Source organism: Neopelma chrysocephalum, unplaced genomic scaffold, assembly GCF_003984885.1.
Source record: "Neopelma chrysocephalum unplaced genomic scaffold, ASM398488v2 Primary Assembly neopelma1_23, whole genome shotgun sequence".
Taxonomy (NCBI): domain Eukaryota; kingdom Metazoa; phylum Chordata; class Aves; order Passeriformes; family Pipridae; genus Neopelma; species Neopelma chrysocephalum.
In genome coordinates, this window is record NW_020897691.1 from 29,240,329 (window position 1) to 29,253,019 (window position 12,691).

Below are 12,691 nucleotides of genomic sequence, written 5' to 3' on the forward strand. Positions count from 1 at the left end.
ATGGGTAAAAGCTGCCTCATGATTAATTTCATCTAAATGTGGTAATTATCATACTTTGAAGTTATGCCTGCAAAACATGCTTTCAGAGAGAGTTAGGGGAAGCAGAGGATTAACCTAGAAACATTTCAGTTCAGAGCAGCATCTCACCCAAGTAGAAATGTATTTTCCTCCAAATTTTTCAAGATTTTTTTATTAGACTACTTGGTAGTCATTTGCATTACCTTATCTCATATCAACTTCTTCACAGCAATTTAGGAAGCAACAGAAACTGAAACAACTTCATAGTTTTAGCAGTAATGGGATAGTCTTGGGTTTGCAGGCAACTTAATTTGGCAGTTTCTACCCTGAAGTATTTCTTGTGTTAGTATTTAAGAGCACAATTCATTTGTCCTTCATATATGCTGTGGACATAAGCATTAATCTGCCTTTATTCCAAACACACTATAGATTATCAGAGAGGATGTTAATTTCCTCGTAGCCACCCAGGGAAGTAACTTCTACCACTGCTCTATGCACCCCTTTGGTCCTGTCTCACAGGATCTCCATGGACCATTTCTTAGTTGTAAGAGTGAGACTAATGAAAAAGGTATGTGAGACTCCAAGTACGTTTCTAAAAATGGATGATTTTTGTATCCATTTAAAAGCCCTGAGGTAGCAAGAGTTATAGCGAAGAAGCTATCACTGAGTATTTCTGCCCACTTATATCTCGTTAGTAAAGATTCTAAATCTCTCAACCATCAGAAAAAAAGTCCTACAAAAATTGGCACAAAAATGCTACCTTAAGTGAAGAGAGACTGAACAGCCTAGTTAAGTCTTTCTGGTAGACTTCCTGGCCATGATGCATTTTGATATAGCTAAGTCATTTAAATTTTATTTAAATCAACCAGGGACAGATTTTACCTACTTTTACATGGTCCGTATGTAGGACTGGCTGAGCTTCTCCAGGTTCCAAAGGTGTTAGGTAGGAAGTCTTCTAAACTAGGTCTCAGCTGTATGATTGTAAGATCTGTAAGAGAGTGCATTTCATTACATCTCTATACTTGGGCTCCTAGCTCAACTTCCCTTGCATTTATGCATCTTAAAAATGTGCACATGGTGAGTAACTATAGCTCAGCCAGTACATGTAAACCACAATAACTCAACCACATGTCAAATTTCAGGGATTACTATACAGAAATTAAACAAAACTGTTCATGCTCACACAGGTTTTTTGGTATTTACACTTAGGGTTAAATTAGTGTTACTGTGCCATGAAAGAAACAGAACTGAATTGAGTCACTGTATCATTCAGATTCACTTTGCAGCAAATAAGCTGTTTCACCTCTAAAGTACACACTGCAGTTTTCTATCTATCTGTATCCTTTCTATGTTTCATGCATATGTGTTTTTGGTGGTTTTTTTTTATCTTACAGATAAAAAAGAAGCTGCTGTGTCCAAAGAACTCAAAAGTAAGAAACTACTATCTCTTTTATATGCCATGCAGTTTCAAAGAGTACATTTCAATAATCCAAAAATAATAGCTATTGAATTGTTGAAAATGCAAAGAAAGCAACTACCCCATTTATAATTGAAAAATGATATGTTTAGGTTTCTTCTGCCTCTTACTTTCTAAATCCATTCTTATCTTACTTTTAATTCCACACTCTTTTTTGTGACTGACAGTTTTGCCTTCCCCTCTTCCCTATCACTGTCTTAAAAAACAAAAGTTTCCTAGGAAAGGAAATGTCAAATTGAAGTGTCAGCAAAATGTGCTCTCAGTGGCAGCAATTTTCATAAATGAGCTGAGAAGGCTGAGTTCAACATGCTGAGGACCACCAAATTTATCTTCGCAAATGTGCAACAAGGGCCCTGCCTATCTAGTTACTTCTGATTCCAACACAGAGACTTCCGAGAGACTTCTGAAGAGAGATGGGAGTTGGGCTCTTCTGAAAAAATAACCACAAAATGCTCTGAGAATGTGGTATTGTTAACAGAGGAACACTTACATCTTCCTTTTCTACAAATTTGCAAGCATCAATACTTAACACAGTAAGGATAGTAAGACAGTTTCTCTGGTAAGACTTCATCTGCTCAGCTCTCTGTTCTGAAAGTATAGTATGTAGGAAAAATTTAGAAAAACTATGGGGCTTCAAAATCTCATTCAAATTAATGATTAAAGAATGCACTGACTTTCCATATATGATCTTTCCTGACACGAATGGCAGATTAATCTCCTGCCATCCTCGGTTTTGCAGCAATTTATTAAAAGATTTCTTTTGGCAATCAAGAAAAGCTTATACATTTGCTTCTTACTCAAATTTTGCAGGAATATTGAATAAAAATTTCAATAGACTTATTTTACAAGTAATGGCCTGTTAGTGAAATAACTGCCTGTTTGCAAGCAGGTCTTAAAGGATCTATTAATTTGGGCCCCCAAAGGGGGCGTACAGGAGAGCTAGAGAGGGACTTTTCATGAAGGTATGCAGTGATGGGACAAGGGATATTGACTTTAAACTGAAAGAGGGAAGGTTTTGATTAGATATTAGGAACAAACTCTCTACTGTGTATCTCTGTGTATCTCTATTGTATCTTGCTGTGAGGCACTGGAACTGGTTGCCCAGAGGGGTTGTAGATGCCCCATTCTTAGAAATGTTCAAGGCCAGGTTGGATGGGGCTTGGAGCAATTTGGTCTAGTGGAAGGTGTCTCTGCCAGTGGCAAGGGGGTTGGAACTAGATGGACTTTAAGGCACACTAGATGTGCCTTCCAAGCCAAACCATTTTATGATGCTTTTCATGGGAGAATTCCACAGCAGCTGTCACAGCAAAACTTCCCAGTTCCACTATGAAATTTGCAGCTGAAACCAGTTCATAAATATGTAGTCATTAGCACTTAAATAATTTGTGAATTACGAACTGAAAAGTGTATGCTTGCAAAAGAAAGTTTAAAACATTGGTTAGTTTTGTTTCAATGCTACTGAAAATTTATTTAAAAATTAAATAAATTAAAGAAATTTCTGACAAAACATACTCTTAATTTTGTTTTTTTCTCAAATATAATTATTTCAGTTGCTCAGAAATTAAATATTTTAATGAAAAGAAAAATCTTTGTAGAACAAAAAGTTAGTTTCTTTTCATGGATGTTAAGAACAAAAAGTAAAAAAAAGTCTCACTGTCCACCATGCTCTAGCTCAGAGCTCAGAAGGGACTTGCAAGAGTCCTGTAATTTTGTATTAAATCAAACTTGACACTTGTAGAACATGTGAGTTGGATCTCTTACTTCTGCCAGAACTGGCACTTAGGAAAGTAATACTAAGTAAATTCTTCTTCAAGGTCTTCTACATATTTCCCTGAAGGAGGTATGAGCACCCCAAGTGATTACAATGCTAGGATATAATTATCTGCTGTGGGGTTTTAAATGGATGTAAACAAAACAGTACCACACATGTAAAGTATATTTTTTTTTCATTCTGTTTCACAAGACAGTCTATGCATCTTTTATGAACTTCTCAAAAGACTGGAGGGAAAAACTCAAAATTACATTCCTGATTTAGCCATGTTTTTTTTCTTTGTAATAACGCAGTGGCAGATGTGAAGGATTAACTAACATTTTTTTCACAATCTGTAATGCAGCTTGTGATTAAAATCATTAGCTATTTCCTCTCAAAATATAGAAATGTGAATTTTAATTTACCTTCTAGTTGATACACAAAATCCTTTATGACAGTTAGTGGAGTTTTCCTTATTGATATTCGTTAAATTATTGTGGTTTAAGTACAATCTGTTTGGTAGTTCCTGAGAGTAAAAGTAATTAACTAAACACTAGTAAAGAGTAAATAAATCTAGTAAACTACTTAGATTCTTCTATCTAGGGCTGAGATTCCCCAAATCCGCTTGGGGATGCACATACCCTTCATCATTTGGATCTTCATTCTGCAAGGACATGTTCTACCAGCAAAGAGAGTATAGTGCAAGTGCACTATAATATAGTGCAAGCATACTTAAAAGAGCAGGACAGAATTACAGTTTAATGGCCTGTGAGGGCCTGTTTCTGTGCTAGGAGAATACAGCTGTTGCTCTTTTATGTGCAGGATCAAACATGGAGATCTTCTCCTAATGCTCCTCCGTTCCTCAGGATGGAGAGCCAAGTCTGTGGATGTACTTTGCAGAAGTAGCCCAATTTCACCTTTTCTAATCAGGGAGTGATTCAGATTAGGGGAAAGGATGGCACTGAATGGCTGTGAGATCCCCTGAAGCACCACTGCTGAATTCACAGGAGTGAATCCTCAATATCTGATGTAGGCTGGTTCGGGACCCTCTGCTCTCATAGCTGCAGAGATGCCCAGCACATACCTGCTCCTTGAGGGGCAAGGCCATGCTGGAACCCCTACATACCTCCTTTCCTCTGCTTTGCCAATAGATATTGAATTATTAGGCAGAAAAATCTAAAATAAGTGATTCAGTGCCTCACAGCCAGAGCTTACTAGTCCTTCAGCTTGTAAGGTTATTTTATTGTTGCCTTTGAGTTTATTGAAGACAACTTAGCTCCCCTCTGTTTGGGTAATCTCTTTGTTTAATTCTTCAGTGAAAAAATTGCTACAGGTTGTACCTCATTGGAAGCCTTTCCTCAGATCTCTGTGGTTTTTTTAATATATAATACTTTGTAATAATTGGTTTAATTTGTTGTTTGTTTCTTTCTTTATTTGTGTTTTTGTTTGTTTTTTTTAAGAGCCAGCAAAAGCTCCTTCAGCCAATCCAGTCATCAAAAAAGCAGCAGCACCAGGTAAAGGAGAAAAATGTTCACATACAATGCATTTCTTATACTCTTGAACCAGTTTATTGCATCATAGCACCATCTGCTGGATTGCACAAAAGCCACTGTTTGGTTTTGGGGGTTTTTTTATCTGTTTCCTCTAAATTATTGTGATAATTTGTACATTAAATTTTTGCTAAGAACAAAAGTATTTAGCACTGATTTATAGTATTATATTTACTTCTTGTCTTCCCATGGCAACTATGAGGTTGCAGGAATATTGAATAAAAGTTTCAATAGACTTATTTTACAAGTAATGGTCTGTTAGTGAAATAACTGCCTATTTGCAAGCAAGTCTTAAAGGATCTATTAATTTGGGCATCGAAAGGGGGGCTAACTATTGGGTCCTGCTATTGGGCCATTCTGCAGGTCTTGATATTAAAAAAAATTAATCTGAATGTAAAGACTGATTTTAAAAGCAATATTTACAGAAATTACTTTCCTTGTGAAGCTATATTCCAGCCCTTTAAGAAGATCTGATTTTTCAAAGTGCCGCTCTTGCAGTAGGTTTTCAAAGTGCAGCTTTTAGATAATAATAAATATGCACTGAAAAGACAAGCAAACACTTTTCAACAAAATAATGGCATAAATTCCTGTCTGAATTTAGATTGGATTGTAAAAATCTACTACTTTTTTTTATTTCTGATCTCATCTGCTTCACAGCCATCGTCAAAAAAGCCACATCTCATTTCTGCTTAATTAAATAAAATCTAATATAATTAATAACAATCTGAATATTTATTATATCTGTAGTTTGACTACATTTTATATTGATTATCAAAAAATGCTCAGAAAATCCCCATGTGAAAGTGTGGTCAGTATAAAACTATAATATTATCCTAGCCCAAAGCAGGGCAGCCAATACTGCACCAGGCTCTGTGCTATTGAGCTGTTTCTGGTGCTGGCATTGCAGGAGTGGCCAGTCCATACTTCTGCTGCTTCTTGCCTCCAGCTAATCCCACTGTATGGATTTGGGATCTTTTTATTTCCTTTTTTTTTCTTTTCTTTAGGATTGTTTTCTGACTCTCTTTGTATAATTCAGAACACGTCAGTAGTCTATCTCAGAGATCTGTTCTAATGAAAGAGGGAATAATGACTTGCACCAGTAGGGGTGACTGGGAGTTGGTCAGGGATCAGTGCAAACCAGGAGCACTTTCAGTTGCCTCTACCAACAAAGGACTTGTAGTCTGGACTCACAGTTGATGTAGGCTACTGTAGCACATATTGCTCAGCTCCAGGATGTACTGTGTGAAGCTGGCCTAAGAAGCACCGTTTCCCTGCCAATGCTCCCCATCCCTGCCTGCTGTGTTTGTTTGCCACCAAGTTCACTTGTGCTAACACAACTGGGAAAACAATGTAAACCACACCATTGCCATGCCTTACAGCTAAAAACTATCCCAGAAATGTGTGTATGTCAGGGCATTTAGTCTGGACCCAAGTCTGGCTCCACACACATTTATATCCATGTAATCAATAATTTCTTAAAGCAGCTTTGTTCCCCAAGTGTGTTGTATAGCTAGACCCTTAGATGTTTGAACAGTACACTGCAGAAATCGTTACGTTAGAACCATATGCTTATAATTAATTCATTCCACCTGCTTGCTTCCAATATTTGTGTTCATTTTTGAAAAATATTCCAATGAGTCTGCTTGTTGGCAAGAATAGTGATGACGGTAATCTGCTTAAGACAAAGAAAGGGGGAAAACTGGCTTCTTATGGAAAAATAAAATGTTTGTCTGTTCTGACACATTTCTAATTATTTAGTTTGCCTTAGAAGTGATAAAGAGCAGTAGGCTCTGACTTCTACATTTTTGCTTCCCCTCTAGTTCTCTGAAAACTAATTTACCACCAGAATAACTCACCATAACAAAATATTAAATATGCTTGTTTGGAAACATCATAAGTAGACTGTTGCCTATTAGCACAGTAAATTAAATACATTATCCAATTTCATATTTCATTTTCTTTCTCATATCTTATTACATCACAATCTGTACCCAAGAATGCCTAAAGCTGAAGGTTTACTCCTCTTAACAGACTGAACAGACTGAGAGCACAGCTGGTCATCTTACGGTGCATCTACATCACATATGTTCCTAATCATAATATCACTGGTGAAGAAATCCCTGCCTAATTCAATGTGCACTATTTTTCTCTCCATATATTTATACAGAGAAAGCAACAGAAGTGAATATGGAGTTTGGAAGTCTATGAGAACTTCTGTATTTGGAAGCTGACAACCGCTCTAGGAAATCAGCCTCAATGAATTTCCGTTACATGATTTTGGAAGTGGATACGTTCAAATATTTCCAGTTTTCTCTAACTGGAAAAAATTACCTCTTTGGCAACCATCAGAAACTGGGCCAGAGAGGCCGGCATTTGGCTGTAAAGCAGAATTGTTTCATAGGTGTATGCAAATGATACTGTTCTGAAGGGAGAAATCAGAGTTGAAGATATTTCATTACACCAGCCTTCCTCAGTTACTCTGTTGCATGCTGTCCCCATCCCAAACCCTGCTGCCATTTTCTTTTCTTTCTCCACAGTGCCTCGTCTCCTGAACTGTGCCAGGCAGGACAGGTCTGAGCGTGACCTACCCTTACAAGATATCTGTCTACCCTTTTTCCCTGAGGACTGGTGCACGTTTCTTTCACAGGTTTTCCTCAGGCACTTTGTGTGTGCTGGGCCCAGCAGGTTCTCTGGAGGGTTTCTCAGAGCCAGGGTGTAGGTGGTGAGCAGCTGCCTCATCCTGCCATCCTTTGTCAGGACGGGGGCAGGGAGGGAAAACCCTCTCCCTCCCATCCCTGTGAAGGCTCACCTGGAAAAAGGTCCCATACCTCAACACTTATCATGCCTCGCAGCTGTAGCTAATTCTGCTGGGTCAGTGGTCCAGCTGTCAGCGATGGGGCACAGAGTCACCACACCTCAGCTTGGTAAGTTTACTGGGTCTGTTTTGTCACGGTGAGGAAAGCAAGCACGTGGCAGTGCAGGACAGGGCAAGGAGCACAGGCTCAAACCATGTAGAGCATTTGCAGCTAAATTAGCAGGAGGGTGACTGTGTTCCACAGTAAGCAGCAAGGAGCCTTGGTGCCACTGAGCCCCATGTACTCCCTTAACTGGGATGAGGGTTGGGAATGGCTCATCCGTGACTCCATCTTATGGGATAACCTCATATCATAGGCAAGACCCATGCACCTTCTATAAGCACCAGTGGTAGCTTTCCCCCTGATGATTTGCTTGATTTAAAAATCAGTTCTAACTCCTTTCAACATTGCAAAAATTAAATCCTAATTGCAGTTTAGAATTTCCCTGGAATGGTCTTGAAATTTTTAATTTAATTTTACAGTATGTTTAACAGATTTTGTACTGTCACTTAACTGCCTAATTACTGGTTTTTAATGCCTAATTTTCCCCATCTTCCTCTCCTCACACATGCAAAAAAAAAATCTTATTCTTTTCTCCCTTTGGGTTCATAACAAAAACTCTTTTTGAGCACAATTTCTCCCTTGAAAATCAATGAAATTTAGTTTGGATCCAGAAAGAATAAAATAAACGTGACAGGCAATAGCTAATTTTGAGTGCTTAGATGTCAGCTGCATCCAATCTCTCAAACTGACTACCAGTTGTGCTAGAATTATTATTAATTTATCATGCCTTTAATCATTTCATTTTTGGTAAGAAGCAGAAAGAGAACATTATATAGAAAATTATATAGGAAATGCCTTCATGGTATAAGTACAGAATATTAGAATGAAGGCTATAATGAAAAACCTGGTCAGAGGATGTGTTGAAGAGGTTCAGATCACTCTACCTAATGCAGGAAGAACTACTGGTTCTACTAGTAATGGGCAGTATTTACTTAGCAGAGAAATTATTTTATTTCTTGATTCAAGGTAAACAATGCAACTAAAATGGCAGCAGGAAAGCTATTTCCATAAGTATAACCAGTGCTATTCTACATAAAAAGGAAGAAATAACAAAAGTTTATGGGACAGTAGATGTGCTTTGAAATGTAGAAGAGGTTTATTAAGGAGTTGGGTTGTCTTTTAATTGGTTGTCTTTTAATGATCACTTATAGAACACAAGTACATAGGAAGAATGCTAAAACCATGTAAATGTTACAAAAGATTAATAAAATTCAGCATGTCTAATGAATAATTTATCAACACAGTGGAACAGGCAAAATTATAATGGATTGCTTTTCAGGTTTCTCGGACTCAGGTAACTCTCTCAAGTCACACATCTTGGGATTTACTTTACTCACAGCACCACACCCTCTGCATCATCCATCAACCTACCTATTCTCACCTTATGTGACTACACATATCCTCTTGTGTAGTCAGTAAAAGAGGAGAGACTTCAAAAACCAGTGTAATTTCATGTTACGCACGCCCTGTAAGTACTTTTGGAAAGAGGAAAAGGAGAGGAATAGTTTATTTCTCTGTCTCTCTCACAGTATATGGACATGGCCCTAGTAGGTTTGCCATCCTGCAATCTCCTTGGGATCTTATGTCACATAGTGCCTCTATGTGCCCTGAAATTTCTCTTTATAAGTAGCCACTGCGCCTGGTTAGAACATCTCTGCACATATTTCTGTCATACAGGTGTTACAAAGAAAATTATTCTGGAAGCTGCAGCAGTCTGTTCTGTTTTCTGGTCCCTGAAGTGAACCCTCTCAGACTTTTCATAACATAAGCACAGCCATTCTCAGGGTTTATATTCCAGGTTTACAATCTAACTCTTGAGGGCCAAACATTAGAGGTAACTTATTGATGGCATAAGGACAGGCTTTGCAGTTTATTTCTGTATAAAATGAATATTCACTTAGCAGGTGTTTATGCAGCAGTAAACAAAATAATGAAACCCTACCTGTATTAATCCTGCTGCTTGGGGTCCTTGGATTTAGGTCCAGGATCATTCTGTAGGTCTTCTGCATCACCAAGGCTTTTTTTTTTTTCCAGTCCATATTAGCATAATTCTTCCTCTTTCCCACCTTAACTGTTTGGGAAGTTAAACATCATATTTTCTCTGACTTACCAATTTTCTTTCTGATTTTAAATGGATAGTTCCAGGTTTCCCTGTTTTTTGCACAGCAGTTGGAAATTATCTGATTTCAGTCACCAGCAACCTGCCAAAGGATAGGAGAACCTGGGTCTTGGTTCTCACCTGTTTGTCCTACAGTGTTTCCACTGGACTTTAGTGAAGCTTTACAGCTGACTCTGCTCCTGATCTGCCAGGAATGCACTGTACCCTCAGCAGCTAAAACCTTGCTGCTATTGCAGTAGTCCATCACTCAGCCACTTCTTAATATCTGCAGGAATCTATTATGTGGATGGAGATGTATTCCACAAATCATTCCAACCCATTGACATTTTCATCCCAGCTCAAGTCTGAGAAAATATTATGGAACAGGATGTCTTAAATTGTTCACATGATTATGCAAGCTGAACTCTGAATTCATCTAACTCTGAATAGGAAAGGAAAAATGAATTATTGACTTATGTCACAACAGATGCCCTGAAAGGAGAAAAACTTTCTGATGTTAGATTTTACTTTACAACCTTGAATTCTTTAATTGTAGGATTTATTTAAATGGAGCATGAAATAGCTTATTTTACACTAAGCTTTCTCATCTGAAATCCAGTTTTTATTCACCAATTTTTCAATTATTTTTGAGTAAATGTCCTGAAATCCAGGTTATTTTTGTGACTTTTACTAAGAGGTTGAAAAGCCCAGTCTCATAGCTTGATATTTATATTTTCCTTACAGTATTCTCTGTTTAAGGATGATAAAGAGTTAAAATAATTTCAAATACTTCCCTTCAGGTCACAGTGTCTGTGAAGACACTTGTACTAAAAATGCAGCCTTGTTTCTTTTTTTATTACCAGATATTTGATATGCATTAAAGTACTGTTGTATTCCTAACACAAAGCAAAATTACTTTAAGAGCAAGGCAGGGGGAGCAAGTAAACTACAAAAACGATTTTTTTCCATACATGAAAGTAACAATAATGAGAAAGAGGGTCAAATTAAGTGCTATTTAAATACGAATCAGAGTTAAAAGGATTATTTAAGTGTCCGCTCTTTACAGAAAAGGCATTTTAAGGTACTTTGTTCTGAAGCTGGCAAACTTTCATAGCCCTGAACTTTTTCATGATTTAAGTGCACTTTTGTCAAGAACAGGCCAGTTTTGAGCAAGGAATTAACATATCTTTAACTCCATCTTGAATCAGCAAAGAATTCAAGGGCGTGCTTAAGTTTTGTTGATTAGACTATGGCGTACACTATGGATATGATTATCTTCCCAGATAATAATGTTTTAAAAGTGGTGCCACCTTTACCTTGCTAGAATGGGAATAAATGGGCCTCATCTTGTTCATTGAGACTGTTATGAAAACATCACTTGATTTACAAGGGAGCAGTGGTGTGGTTTACTTTTCTATACCATATATGGTCATACTACAGCTAGAATTTATGATGTTCACTTCTGATGCCACTGTTTTCTGCCTGTGAAGAAAAGCTACAGACCAAATAGATGAGACTGAAAGTACTTCATTTCCTCCAGGCCTCTTTTCTTTCTTTTCTTTGCATAAAATTTTTCTCAGGTATTTCCCAACATGGTAGCAGAATTCTCCTATAAAGATGCTGAGAATTGTCAAATTCTTTCCTTTCCTTCACAAAAATCACAAATGAGAAAAACTGTTCGTTACCCTCCTCAAAAGATGATTTATAGAGGAACAATTATATGTGTGGCATGATCTCACCAAGTAAGGGGTTTCCTTTCTGTGTTCTCATTCCAGAAAGAAATGTATTTGTACAGTTCATTATCTTTATGAATCAAAGTTTACAATGGTGGTGAGGTTTTCTACATTGATCCAGAAAGTAAGAATAGGAGGGAATTATAGCAGAACACATTCTTCTTGGGAGCAGGAGAAATAGAAAAACCTAGTTTGATGCAAGACTTTCTCATGGGGATTATCTCAGGTCTAACAATGTGACTGAACTCATATTGAAAGATTTCCATTCACCAGAAGGAACTAAAGGCATCTTTCCTGTATCTAGTTGCTTATGTTCACAATATTCTTAATGAAAGGATATCTTGGAGAGCTTTACTACTCTGTCTCATTTGGTTTTAATTAAACAATGTGATATGAAGGTCTGAGAAGGGAAATGACAAGCATATAGCCTATAAAACCAAGATTACAAAACTGTAAGACTAGGCTAACTTTCTGCTAAGGATTTAAGTATTCAAGACACTGCATAGAATATGACAAGAGTGACTGAAATATTTGTGGTAAAAGTTAAACAACAGTACAGAAAACACCATTTCTATGCAGCTACTGAGTGCAAACAAAACGGTGTTAGTTAATTGACATATGGTGCATGCCACTCAATAGCAAAGCCACTTGATATGTCATTTATTTAAACTTTTCCCAATCCGTGTAATTCCTCATATAGTTTTTATTTTCCTGAACATTTCTTGAACATGAATGCTCTATCTGATTAGGAGATGACATGTGTGCACACACACATGCATACATGTGCACACATAGCTGTATAAATTATGTGGGATATCAATTTATTCTCTCCTAAGGGATGGCAGAGAGTCTCAGTTTGTGACTGTCTATCCTGGTAGTAAAGATTAAAGTGTACCACAATGAATTTACCAACCTAGATGCTTTTCAGCACCATTTGTGCTTTGGGGAAGAGTGCAGAGACAGGTACAGGTTCTCTTCTATCTTCCAGCTACTCTGGAGTGCCTAGGAGTATGTTACTAGTAATGAAAAAACCCACATTTATGTGGTTTTATGAGCATCTAATACATTGCCAGTTTTCATTTAAAAAAAAGTCATTTGTTCAAAACATCAGAGCATATAAAGATGATGAAATGTCAAACTAAACCAA